The sequence below is a fragment of the Canis lupus genome, chromosome 2, assembly GCF_011100685.1.
Source record: "Canis lupus familiaris isolate Mischka breed German Shepherd chromosome 2, alternate assembly UU_Cfam_GSD_1.0, whole genome shotgun sequence".
Taxonomy (NCBI): Eukaryota; Metazoa; Chordata; class Mammalia; order Carnivora; family Canidae; genus Canis; species Canis lupus.
In genome coordinates this window covers 48822935-48837732 of record NC_049223.1, presented here as the reverse complement: position 1 = coordinate 48837732, position 14798 = coordinate 48822935, and positions in this window count along the sequence as shown.

Sequence of the window (14798 nt, the reverse complement as noted above, 5' to 3'; positions counted from 1 at the left end):
ATTTAGTCATGAGAGACACACAGAGAGAGGCAGAGACATAGGCAGAGGGAGAAGCAGGCTCCTCTCAGGGAGCCTGATGGAGGACTTGATCCCCAGACCCCGGGATTATGAGCTGAGCCGAAGGCAGATGTTCAATTATTGAGCCACCCAGGCATCCCCAATGTAATAGTTTTAATAGCTATTATATTTTGAAGGCTTAGAAGATATAGATGATACCTTGCCTTAGTAATTTAAAAACTAGCATTTATTATTTTAGTTCTTGTGAGATAGATTTTGTCATTTTCCTTTTTTTTTACAAGAGTAAACCTTGTTAATATAGATAAAGTAACTTGCTAAAAATTACTCAACTGATATTTGACAAAGTTGATGATTGAAGGTAGGTCTATTTGAGATGAAAGTCAACACAGAAAGTGTTAGAGATATCATCTCCCTTACGAAATTCATTGAGAGTAAGCAACTTGAAGTATGGAGATAAATACAAAGAAATGGCTCCCTGGCAGTGAAGAGTAGCCCATATAAGAAGCGAAATCCCAAACTAGGTACAAGAAGCTGCCAAGTAAAATGATAAGCAATGCCAATGCATGAACTGTATTCTGTCTCCATAGAACACATCTTCCTTGGGTACCTGTCATAAACAGAGGCCACAGTGAGAGATAGAACTCAGCACCTTCTCCTGAAGGATGCTCTGCAATAGTTGGAGTTGTACCTGGATATTAGGTACTTGGAGGAGGGCAAATATCCCCTACCTGGTGAAGATCAGATGGAAAATTGAGGTTAAAATTCTCTAACCTCAGTGTAACCTACTGCCTAGCAACAATTTTTGATTCACTTTCTTTATATAACCTATTTCCCTGACAGATACATTTTTTTTTAATTTACTGATTGTATTTTCTATTGATCTCTGGAGACACTGTGTCTCTAAGACTCTCGCTTGAGTTCATTCATTCATTTTAAAGATCTTGTAAAAGATGGCTTGGTTTCCCCATTTCACTAAAGAATGTTTCACTGCACTTTTTGCCAGTTTTTATCAGACCTACAGTACTATTTCTTATTTTCTCTGAGAGATTAAAAAAAATAGATCCTTTTATGAAGAACCTAAGGTAATTGGTATGTTGAGCCCTTCTTTATCCAGGAAGTACAGGTCCTATTTATTGATTGGTTCCACAATTATTTTTTTTTCCTTAGGAATAAAAAGGTGAATTTGGCATTTGAATGCCCTGAAGAATGATTTATACATTCTAACATGAACCAGAAAAAATGCAAGTAGACTAATGCAATTACTGATTGAAGCTTTGCTATCATACTTTAATTGATACCCAAAAAATGGAGAAAAAAAGGAAAAAAAGAATTATTTCTTCAATTTCTGGACATCTCTGTATGAGAGGAGAAGAACCATGTAAAATGGAAAACAAATAGCTGGTTGAAAATGATTAGTGTGTTCTCTTTCAGATTTATCTCCACACTTTAAAATACCATGTTTTTCAAAGGTTGAGAATCTGAGGCAGTTTTAATATATGCAGGCTATTTTTTAAGATGAGACTTCTAAAAAATATTACTTCTTAGTTGTATTTTTTGGTGTTGAACCTTTATTTAGAGAATAGTTACAATGAACCAATTGCACGTACTTTGTAGAGTCTCCACGGCTGTTGTAGGAATCCATTCTAGAGGAGTAATTCAAGTGGACCATCAAGAAGCTATAGGTGAATATCAGGCTATCCATTTTCTAAACTTTTTCCCATTCACTTCAAGTCATCTGAGGACAGGCGTTTTGAATCTGAGAACACAGTATTGAGATTAGAGTGCATTAAACATAATGTTATGTCAAGACAGTAGTTTTAAAAGCTAATTTTGATGAGAGAGGAATCGGGTAGAAGGGAAGGAGGTATGGGAAGGGAAGAGGTAGGGAGTTTGAGGTTTTTAAGACCGGCTGGCAATCACTGAACTTCCATAGAAATCAATGGAAAGACAGAAGAGGAAAAAAGGTCGAAATGGGGATTCAGTCTCTTTTTTCCCACCATCAAAATCCTTCAGTCATATATTATCCCCAAACAAATCCATATGTCTTCTTAAAGATGATCTGAGGGGGTGTGCAGACAATTTGTGCTAATAAGCATCTTAGTTAAAAGAATTGAACAATCACCCTAAAGGACTGTATTGATGACTGTTGGACTGAGTTTATTAAATGATACTAAGATTTAAGGTTTTTTCCTCTTTACTGAATTCCCGCAAGCAGCTGTGGGTTTATGAGCTCGGAATTAGAAACCATTTTTAAAGCTATCTTTTCTTTGTACATCTCAATATAGTGGGTGTCTTTTGCAAAGATGACTCTGCATCAACAGTTGGTTAGTGGTTTTGTTTTCTGTTATTAGAGTATGACGTACCAGATGCTGTAAGTGAGTCTTTTTAAAAAGTACTTCCTAGTAATATGATATTCAATGTATAGAGTCTGAATGATAATTCAGTTAAAGGAATTCCTTCCAAATCATTTGCATATGTGCCATTTGAAGCTAATGTGCAAGTATGTTGACTGTCTGCGAGGCATGGTCAGTCAGCCTTCGATATAGTGTCTTGATTGAGTTAGCATGTGATGGCAATGCCAGTCCCAGTAAAGCACAAATTACAATCCTATTCTTGAAGTTACTTTGAGGACTAGAAGACATACAAAGAAGAGTTATATGAAGTTACTATCTTATTTTCATTTATAAAAGTAAGATGAAAGTTACATGACAAACATCTTGAAATTTTGTTAACTGGATCCAGTTAAAATAGGTTTTCAGAGTGTCACATGGTTAAGTTACATTAAAAAATATTGAAGCAAACAAGTCAGGTTGTGATACTATTGAATTTATATTTTTATTCAAGTGCACATGACTATATCTTAAAATAGGACTGTATTTAATTAATTAATTAATTAATTATTAATAATTAATTGTGGGAGGGGGTGATTCAGGCTCATGGAGTCCATAGTATCTTGGGTCAGATTATCCATTATGTATGGTGTTGGTAGCCAAGTAGTGGGGTGTACTAAGTAGTGATATATGTTAGTCTAAGCTGGGAAAATTGGTGTTCCAAACTGTTTTTAGAACCCAGAAACAAGGTATATGGTAGCAGGAGAATTATAGCAAGTAGTAGGACTCTAAATTCCAGATGGGGATTCAGAAACATTAATCTAGGAGGTGAGCATAAATCCATAGTCTTGGAAAAAATCAGATAGGAGCCAAATTAACAAGGCACAGAAAAGTCAAGAGAATTTGTATTCTTTAGCACATAAAGTGGAACCCAGTAATTATAAATGAGAAACAAAATGACTTGAAATTTTAGCCCTGGTATTACGAGTAAATATCTCCAAACAAAGGTCAGTTTCAGCCCAAAATATCAGATTGAATTGTGTTTTCAGTGGAAACTTAAGTGGAAAGATACACTTTAGGGAAGAAGAATGTTTTCATGTGTTTCAACATCTTGGTGCCCAACTAATTGACTGACTCCATATCACGGTATAGTTCTCATTTCTTTATCACAGTTTCTTTGGAAACTCTCTCATGTTGATTACATATAGTATCCTACCATTTTTAAAATTAATTTTAAATACTATGTTGTTGATAACCTGTATTCAATCCTCGAGATCTCTACACACATAACATCTTCTGCTATACATTTAGATCTTCTTCCTCTGATAAGTTGCATTTAATACGTGTCTTTAAAGTCTAATTTGTGTAGGGGCCTAGAAAAAAAAAGTGTATGTAAATTTGCCACATTATCCACCTCCATTGGGCATTATTGTTCCAATAACTTTTTAAAAATTATAATAGGTAAGATTACACTTCAGTTTTGTAACTTTCATAGCTGTGATAAGTAAAAATGAATTTCCATTGTATGTATATATTGGTTGGGTGTACTCTTAAACTCTGTTCCAGTCATTTGTCCATTTAAGTCCAAAACAAAATCCATTTTTGTTTTGTACATCAGCTTATTATTTTATTGAAGTAAAAATAAATTCCTGTTTATTCATCCCTTGGATTTGTCTCTGGTTGATTAAATACTTAATAAAAGATTATGGAGTTTGCTTAAAATTAATAAAACTTGGAAATGTACTTGAATTCTATTTCACAGCATTCTGAACTTAACAGCTGCATTTCACCAGTTCATCTGAAGGTAAACAAATTGACAGACTTACACACTCTTTAATTCTGATCTTTAGCCACTTATACACAAGAAAGCAAGTTCTTTCACTTTCAGAATAAAAAAATAATAAAAGTCTAGAAATTGTGTAGAAATGATTTTTTTTGCTATGAATACTCTCATAAAACATAGATCACTTCTGATTAATGAGATCATACTAAATAAGAAAATAATATGATGGCATGTATCGATATCATTATAAAAATAATATAGATTGTATAAGTAATATGATACCAACTACAAAAAGTCTAAAAGGAAATCTTTAGATATTGCACATTGTCTCTAAATAATGGAATTACCTGTGATTTTTGAATAGTTGGCTTGACATTTTTATATTTCCCAAAACTTTGACGATGACTTCTTACTATGTTGGTATATATAGAATCGATATTCATGGCAAATAGCTATTCACAAAATCAGAAATTCATGCCTTCATTGTTTAATTATTTTTTATAAAAACTGCTCTGATCTCTCCCAATTATTTTTTGGCTATGAAAATCTAAATGTATCTACCCTGAGAACACAAACTCCTTTAAAACTACCAAGATAAAAGATTTTTCTCTATTTATTCTGTAACTGTTTATGAGGATAGTCCTGGAATATATTTATTTACATTCATTTGTCAGTATTTGCAGTGGCTGTCAGGAAGTGGCTGATAATATTGGGGACTGTAAACAGGGAATAGTTGCTTAGAGTTCTATTTTCCTTAAATATATGCACTATTTTTCTTAAGTGTATAGGTTATTTGTGTGAAATTATTAAAATGGAAAATGGGGCAAAAGTAATGCTCCTCAGCGAAACTATTCTTTGTAATCTTACTCTTGAGCATTAATAAATGTACATTTAAGCACAAAAATGGGAGTGTCTCTTAGTAGCTATTCAACACTACCTTATCTTCACTTTAATATCTTCTACAGATTTATGTAGCCTGAATGAGTTCTAGCATAGAATTTTCATTATGGATTTCATAATTCAACAAAAAGTCACCTATGAGATAAGTAACTTGTAGAGAGCTTTTTTAAATGTAGATTTGAAATGAGTGTAATTAAAGTTTTTGGTAATCATTATCTGGATATTTGAAATTCTTCTAATGTCACAGAGTAGGAATATTTTAAGTTTTGTGTGAGTGTGTCCACACTTAAATTTTTCAAGGATTCCTATGTCTATGGAATTTCAGAGTTGAGAGAGTCTGGAATAGTGAAATGCTCTGCTAAACATACTACACTATCTTCTTTTAGATATTAATTTGTAGTGACAATTGTGTATTAGTTATCCACCCAACACAGATGAGAACCTAGTAATAGCTACTGTCTACATGATTCCTTCTTGCTCAAGTTTTTTCCCTTCCTACTTACTGATCTTAACCTTCTAAAATGAACATTTTACTCAAATCTTCCATTAAGTAAGCATTTTTCTTGTTTTTAAATTATATACACTTGTAAAAATATGAAGCTAGTGGATCACAGGAGAATGTGACAGTTATAAATTTAAAAATAGTATAAAAACTATGCACATATATAAACAAATCTCCAGAAAATGTAGATCATATTTCTTTTGCATGGGAATTGCACTGAAATTCAATTTAGATGTTACAAAACAATTTTAACATTAAGGATTATGAAACCTACCTCATTTCACCACTTCTGCTATGGCAAGGCTATAGAACTAATTATGGAATTCATAGGATAGAAAGAGTAAGAATAAGAAAAAGTAAGACATAAATTTCTTTAACAGTTTTCTTTTCGTACTCCTGCTTTCAGAAAATTGTATTATTTTACTTTATTTTTGACAGCTGAAATGTAAATTTCCAAAGATTGTTAATTATTTACCTAAAACATTAACAATATTAAGGCAGCAAATGATTAAAAAAAAAGTTTGTTGAGAATGGTGACATAGGTGCTAATTTTATTTTTTATACTGCTTTATCTTCTTTGTCAAGGTCTTTAGTATTTTCCAAGTCTCAGATCCATATATCTCTATGCTTTTATTCAAAATGCTAGTTCATCTGCTCATATTTGCAATGATTGATGAAATCTGTAGTTATAGCTCTGGTATTATTTCTCATTTCACCTACAACTCAAATTCCTCAACTGTATGGATGTCTCTCTTAGGCATTGGTATCTAGAAAAGGAAAATTAATATTTTTTTAAACTAAACGCATCAACTCTTCTTCCAGACAGCTACCTCTTCTTAATTTCCTTTCCATACTAGTATCTTATTAACCTCTTCCAATTTCCCCATAATCACCACTATTCTATGTATGTTCTTCTCTTTGGCCAGTATTCGTTCTTTTTGGTATGGTGTTTTCTGGGCAGTGTAGTCTCCCTTTTAAGAGAACATGAGAATTTCTTTTGGATAAGTTATGCTGCAGTATAGCTAGCTACCATACGGAAGAATTGCTCACATGTTTTTCTTCGACAGGTATCTTACTGCCAAGTGTGTACCAGATACTTGGCTAGTTTTAGGTCATAATAAAGGACATAAGATAAATCCGGGTTCTGTCCCTAGTAGAGAAGACATAAGCACATCAATACATAATTATAGTCTTGTAAAAGAGCTCTGAAGATGTGTAGGGTGCTAGAAGGACATAAAACATAGGAGTAAAAATTAGATTTGGAAGTCAGTAAATAATGCTGTTTCCAATTTCTGTGGCTCTACCATATCTCTACATTCTCTGGACTTCTTGTTGCTTTTCTGATACTGCTCTTTTTCTCATATTTCCCCCAAATCCTGGAAATAAATAAAGGTAGGTTTAATGGTCTCTTAATAAAAAGCTCACTTCTTCAGAAATCTGTTTGACTAGAGGGTCTTGTCAGCATGATTGCATGTTAGGAGCTGAGTATGCATTGAGGCAAAATCAGGGTGTATATACCTCTTTGACTCATATCCATCCCAGGATTATTTCCACCTGTCACTGTTGAAGCAGTTTCTCCAGGCCACTAAATAATAGTGTACAACACTTTATTCACTTCCTGATAATGGATTTCTTTCTTGTTTCCTGAGGCTGGGCTCAGAATAGAATCTTGGATTTCATGGTGTATGTGTCTGTGTGCGCACGGGTACTAGATGGTTCATGTAGGTACAATGAAGACGTAGTGAGTGTCAAGAGCAGATGAACTTGAATTTATAAAATAGTTTCTTATCGGTAAGAAGATTGAGATACCTTGATAGCTAAAAGGATCTTTTGTGTGTAAAAAAGTTGCTAATTGCCTTAGGCTAATTCAGACACTAACAAAATGACAATTTGATATTTCAGAAGTAATATTGAATCAAAGGTAGAATTAAAATATGAATGAGGTGTCAGTGGAACAGCATTTTTCTTTCAAGTTTATATGGCTTTCTTTATGACATGGGGGGCTTTTTTTTTCATTCATAAACTAGATATAATAGATTCTGTAACTACATCCTAGAGTTGGTGGCAGGTTTTTAAAAAATGTTGAATGTGAAGTAGCTTTAAAGTTAGAAACAACTAGACAAGCCAAAATTAAAACTATGATGATAACTATACATTGGGCTATAAAGACAAGTACCCATACATTTAAATAGATCAAAATCATATAAAGCACATATTCTAAGCACAGAGGAATTAAACTAAAAATTGCTGGCAATAAATCATGATTAAAATTAATAATGTCTAAAATTAAGTAATTATAAAGAATCTATTGGCTATGGTTGAAATGATAAGAGAGATAATTAAAGCAGTGCCTAGTGGGAAACCAACAACCCCAAATGCCTATGTTAGGAAAGAAGATAGGAAATCAATGACCTAAGGCTCCAACTTAGAAAGCTATAAATGCAAAGCAAAGCAAATCTAAAGTCAGTAGAAAAAAAGAAGTGCAGAAATCATCAGCAACAACAAAAACTTTGCCAAGCAATAAAGAAAATAAACAGAGGCAAAAAAAAAAAAATGAATCAGATTGATTCATGTGTAGCTAGATTGATTATGAAAATAAGAGAAAAGAGAAACTACGAATACCAGGCATACAAAAGGATTTATTTACACAGATTCTACAGAGATTAAAAGGACGATATGAGATTGCATTTAAAACTTTATAACAACAAACTTGACAACTTAGATAAAATGGAAGAATTTATTGAAAAATACAACTTGCAAAATTAATACAAGCTGCTAAAAAAAAAAAACTGCTACAAGCCGAATAGTTATAGTTCAATGAAAGAAATGGAATTTGTTATCAACTCCTCCTCCAAAACACATTTGAGTAAGAAATAATATCAATCTTGCAAAAAATTAAAAAAAAAGGCTAGATCACTACCTTCCTTGAGTCCAGCACAAACTGACATAATCACTACAAAAACAATTAAGACCAAATTCCTCATGAATATAAACAAAATATTCCTTAACTAATTGTTAGTATTTGAAGTCCAAAAACATCTGACCAAGTAGGGTTTATCCTAAGAAAACAGGAGTGGTTTAATCTTTTAAAATTAATCAAGGCAATTTACCATATTAATAGATTAAAGTAGAAAAAAAAACTGCATGATCATGTCAATAGATGTAAAAAATTATTCAAAAACAATAAATAGGCATTCATTATTAAAACTCTCAGCAAATTAATAATAGGATTTTTTCCCGAAAAATAGAGCCCCTTTCAGTTTGCAGTCCAGCTTATAAGGAACATGAAAATTGTTACTGAATTCTAACAGCAGGTAAAAAGCCGAACAAACTGAAAATGAGCAGTGCTTCTTAGGTCTGTCAGAGATCTTAGGGCACCAGGCAAATTTCTGTATCCAAAATTGGAAAGACAGACAAGTAGATACAAGAATCATAATCTAGAGGAGCTTAAACCCATGAATAGAAATCTGCCTGGAGACCAGGACTAAGGCAGGAAAACCTAAACTGTAGTGACTAATTGCTGAAGGCTCAGTATATGCAAGTCTGAGAGTTAAAACCTCCATGGGTGCCCCATGATACAGGGACCACCACATGCTTGTAAGCTTCACTTCCTGAGCCCTATCAGGTTTTCACAGTGAAGACATAATAGTAGTAGTAGTAGTAGTAGTAGTAGTAGTAGTAGTAGTAGTAGTAATAGAATAATAGAATAATTCTCTTGTGCTCTGGCATGGGGAAGGAAATACTATTTGGAAATACTTGAAATATTCTGTCCTTCTAAACAAGGTCTGCCTTTAAAAGAAACATATGCACTGGATCCCAGAGCCTAACCAACCTGGGGGTTACTGATAAATCAGTCAATTCTTCAAGAAGATAGAACAATTGTTAATACAAATGCACCTAACAACAGAGAGTCAAAACATAGAAGGTAAAAATTGATAGAATGGTAAGATGGGATGGATGAATCTATTATTGTAGTTGGAAACCTCAACACTACTCCGAAAGTAATGGACAGATCCAGCAGGCAGGATATCAGTAGGTATACAGTTGAACTCAACAACACCATCGAGTAATGATTATACATGATGCATAAAGAATACTTCACTCAAAAATTGTAGACACCACAGTGGGAGAACCATTTGTCTCCCTTGTCTGAGGTGTTCTTTTTCCTTTGGTTGGGACCTGAATAATACTAAGTGGCCATTGATCTGATTTTTCCACGGTAGTCTTCCCACTGTAGCCTTCCCATCATTTTGTCCCCTTTTGTCCTTAAATCCAGATTTTTCACAAAGCTTCTAGATCCGCTCAATGCTAGATGCCTCTGTTAACAGTGACTTTACCAAGTGGGTACTTTTTTTTATATAGTTTTCACATCAAGCTGTTTTCTCAGGAGGATTAACAGCAAAAAAAATCACTTGTTTTGTTGACAAATGATTTTAATATACTTGACATAGCTGGTTGATAACTCACTGAACCAGAGTCTATCTTTATATACAATATTTCAGTTGCTTTTCTGGGCTGCAATACAAATTGCCTAGAAGGTACAATTAAGAGGCACTCGATGTGATGGGAAATTTGTTTCACGTTAAGCCAATTTGTCCTTTGCTTTATTTTAATTTTGCAGTCCTGTTAAAAGTTAAGTTTGTTTTCAGATTCTATTATAGGGGAAGTAGGAAGAAACTTGGTGAAGTCATTTGCCTTTTCTCACAGATGGAAATGATAAACTTTTTCTGTGTGTCGACCTTAAGGAAGTTGCACCTAGCTTAGCAATTTTGAGGGCAGTTAACAACCTGTTGACCCATAATATGACTAATAGCTCTGACTGGGTCAATTAGATTTTCCTAGGAGCCATATAGAAACCATTTTGCAACTCCATTTTACCTTCAGGATGGAGTGAAATGTATTGCTTATTTAATAAGTACTCCAGGCAAGCAAGAGTGATTAATAGAATAAGATTATGGAGGCATTTTTAAAAGGCAGCAAAATGATCCTTATATTGATGTGTTCTTTTGTAGTATTGAACCGTGCAGAAAAAGCATTTTTCAAATAGGACATGAGGGAATACTGAATATTTATGGCTTCCTATTCTAGTGTGTGTCCAACAAACAACTAAGTGTTAAATGATAATGCAGGAGCCAGGACAGTCCAGTGAGAGTGATGCTACCCTGTGAGTTCAGCCAAAGTCCATCTGGTCTATTCTCACTACTGTAATAATTTGTTTCCTCAGCTTTTCTAAACGATCCAACTGAGCATCTCATAGTCCTTCCAAGGCATTGAGTTTCTCTTATATTACCATTTTTAGTGACAAATATATAAATTAGTCTTTACCACCATCTATACCCAATTTAGGTTGAATCATCCCAAGTCAAAGGGTCAAGAGTTTAAAATTTTTCACCATGTTTCATGGCCTCCAGTCTTTTAAACTCACTCTCTAGATACATTTTGACACATTCTTAGTCTATAAATTCGGTTCGGTGATGATTGATATGGAGCCATTGTTACATGGAGAGAGTTTCCCAAGGGTGTGCATCAAGGTTGCTGTGAATTCCTTGAAATTGTACATGGAACATACATATTATACATGCAAAAGAGATCATGATTTCCATAAGGCTCTTAGAGGGTATAAAGAATCTAAATATGTTCAAGAACTCTATGTTCAACTGATTTTATTTTTTTAACTCATGTTTTAGAGATCATCCTATTAATAGACTTCTATACATAATTAACTTATTTGCTACCTTAAATCATATTAGAAATAGACAAAAGTATGGTAATAGCTGCATTTTGATTTATTGTTATTCATTATATAGGCATAAGTGACATAGAAATTTAATTAAATTATTATTCTAGGAGAGCAATCTGCTTGATGGTGAAGCTACAATCTCTAGTCATGTTAGTAGTCAGTGTTTCAAATTAGCAATAAAATCAATTACTGAATCCTATAGATTTTTCTCTAATAAATCCCTGTAAGCTGTCCAGTCTTTGATTTCTTGCCTATCATTGTTCTAACTTGGGTACTATTATGTTACACCAGTTTCCCAAACAATTTTTTTAATTTTTTTTACTCATACTGTAGTTAAAGTGATACTTTTAAATGCCAGCTTACTGCTTAAAACTTTTAATATTTTCTCATTGCTTTTAGTATGCATTCTAGATTTTTAAGCATTGCCTATTTTGCTTTGCAAAATTTAACCTCTTTTTTTATTCTTCAGATTTCTATTCTGTGACATATTTACCCTTCAATTTTTCTATTCTAACAGTCTTGACTCTGTTATGATGCCTCAAAACAGCCAAAACCCCAGATAGCTTCCCAGTTGTCTTAAATGCTTCTCTTCACTCTAGAACAGTGGTTCTCAAAGTATGGTCCTCAGATAAGCAGCAGCATATTCTGGGAACTTGCTAAAATATAAAATCTAGCTTATTTCTAAGACCTACTGAATCAGTGACCTGTTTGTTTCACAAGCCCGCTCAGTGATTTTGATGTGTGCTCCGGTTGTAGAGCACATTATGCAGTTAAAAGAACATTTTTCTACCCTCTTTTGCACTGGTAAACCCTACACAGCTCAAATCTTACTTCTTTGAAGAAATTTCTATTACTTTCCAAGTATTTCAGCGAGTCCTCTACTTTCTACAGAGTTAATACTATCCATATGTCATTACGCCTGTAGATTTCTATACCCATGGAAAAATTCTAATTCAGTGTTTTGGATGGAGGATAGAAATGGTAATACTGAAACGCACATGTAACATTCCTGAGTGAGCCTGTTGAAAATATTTATAATTACTGATCTAAATGGTTTTCTCAAGAAGATTAACTTTGAAGGGGATCAGACAAAGGAGGATCTCAAGTTGAAGGGGGAGAACCACTGGACAATGGAAAAAATGTTTTTGTTGTTGGCTTGTGACATTTGTCTTACAATGAAAGAGATGTAGGTTCACATACTGAGGTATAAGAACTAGTAGATATGCATAGATTCAGGGTCCACAGGAAAGGGTTGATTAATATTAAAAAAATATTTACAGAAAAAATTTCACTACAGAAAACTAGTAGGAAGTATGAAGAAGTAGGGATACATACCACTTCTTACTGCCAGAAGGTAGAGACAGGATAGAACCTACAATGTTGTACTGCCAGAATTAAGATGAAAGAGCCTTTTCTTCCTAAAAGAGAAAAAAAGAAAAACTGGATTCTAGTCTTCCCAGAATTAATCCTGCTTCCTCCTGTTTCCTTTAAGTGACAAAATGACTAAAGATATCAACATTTTCCATAACAGCTTCTAATTTTTTGCAACTAGATTCCCAAAGAAAGAAAGAAGGAAATACAGGAAGAAAAAGAAGGAAGGAAAAGACAAAAAGAAAGGTGACTCAATATTTCTGAAAAAAATAAACAATTCCTTCATGAGTTATACACTCTAGAAAGAAAAGCAAAAATAGTATTCAGGAAAAAGACCAATAGATTAGAGTAGAAAACAATTTTCAAAAATTATATATCAAAAACCCTTCATTTAACTTAAAATGCAAGTGACAAATTAGGGAAGGGTATTTTCTACATCAGTGGAAGACAAAGAGTTGTTATCCATCATATATGGTGTACTTTTAGGTATAGATAAGAAACAATCATATGTAATATCTTTCTAACAGATTTGGAATACCATATTCAGTATACATAAAATTATTCCATCACTTATGAAGCTTTTTTTTAAAATCTACTTCAGGGCCTCCTTTTGATTCTTCTCTTTTTCTAATCTATTAGTCTTTAGCACCACAATATTGTTGCAATTTAGTATTTGATGGAGAAATACCTATTTATTTCCTCCCTTTGCCAAACTCTCTAGGAGATTTTTCCCATTTATCATTCCATGTTATTTAGGAATACTTTTGATTTAAAAAAATCTGTTGAAATTTTAGTTGATGGAATGGTGATGAATTGCTCTTTCATTTATGATAATGGATACCTTACTTTTTTGTCATTTAAATAAGTTTATTACAGCAATATTGTAGGAAAATTCTTTAAAAAATATAACTCTTAAAAAACAAGTTTGCTACCACAAGTTTTTTAAGATTAGGAAAAACTGTATAGTTCAAAATCCTTTCCTTTTTTAATTATTATTTTTTTATTGGAGTTCAATTTGCCAACATATAGCATAACACCCAGTGCTCATCCTGCCAAGTGCCCCCCTCAGTGCCCGTCACCAGTCATGCCAACCCCCCCACCCCACCCACCTCCCCTTCCACTACGCCTTGTTCATTTCCCAGAGTTAGGAGTCTCCCATGTTTTGTCACCCTCACTGATATTTTCACTCATTTTATCTCCTTTCCCCTTTATTCCCTTTCACTATTTTTTTATATTCCCCAAAAGAATGAGACCATATAATGTTTGTCTGTCTCCGTTTGACTTACTTCACTCAGAATAATACCCTCCAGTTCCATCCACTTTGAAGAAAATGGTGGGTATTCGTCATTTCTAATGGCTGAGGAATATTCCATTGTATACATAGACCACAGCTTCTTCATCTTTTGATGGACACCGAGGCTCCTTCTCAATTTGGCTATTGTGGACATTGCTGCTATAAACTTCGGGGTGCAGGTGTTCTGGTGTTTCACTGCATCTGTATCTTTGGGGTAAATCCCCAGCAGTGCAGTTGCTGAGTCATAGGGCAGATCTACTTTTAACCTTTGAGGAACCTCCACACAGTTTTCCAGAGTGGCTGTAGCAGTTCACCTTCCCACCAACAGTGCAAGGGGATTCCCCTTTTTCCACATCCTCTCCAACATTTGTGGTTTCCTGTTTTGTTAATTTTCCCCATTCTCACTGGTGTGAGGTGGTATCTCATTGTGGTTTTGATCTGTGTTTCCCTGATGGCAAGTGATGCAGAGCATTTTCTCATGTGCTTGTTGGCCACGTGTATGTCTTCTTTGTTGAAATTTCTGTTCATGTCTTTTGCCCATTTCATGATTAGATTGTTTGTTTCTTGATGTTGAGTTCAATAAGTGTTCAAGCAAAACAATTTTTTAAAGATTTTATTTATTCATGAGACACACACACGCACACACACACAGGCAGAGAGACAGGCAGAGGGAGTAGCAGGCTACCTGTGGGGAGCCTGATGTAAGACTTGATCCTGGGACTCCGGGATCATGCCCTGAGCCAACCAAAGTCAGACGCTCAACCACTGAGCCACCCAGGTGTCCCCCACCCTTTTTTTTTTTTTAATGAAATGTATTAAGTGGAAAAGTAAATTGCTAAGAAACATAGGAAAATGTTTTA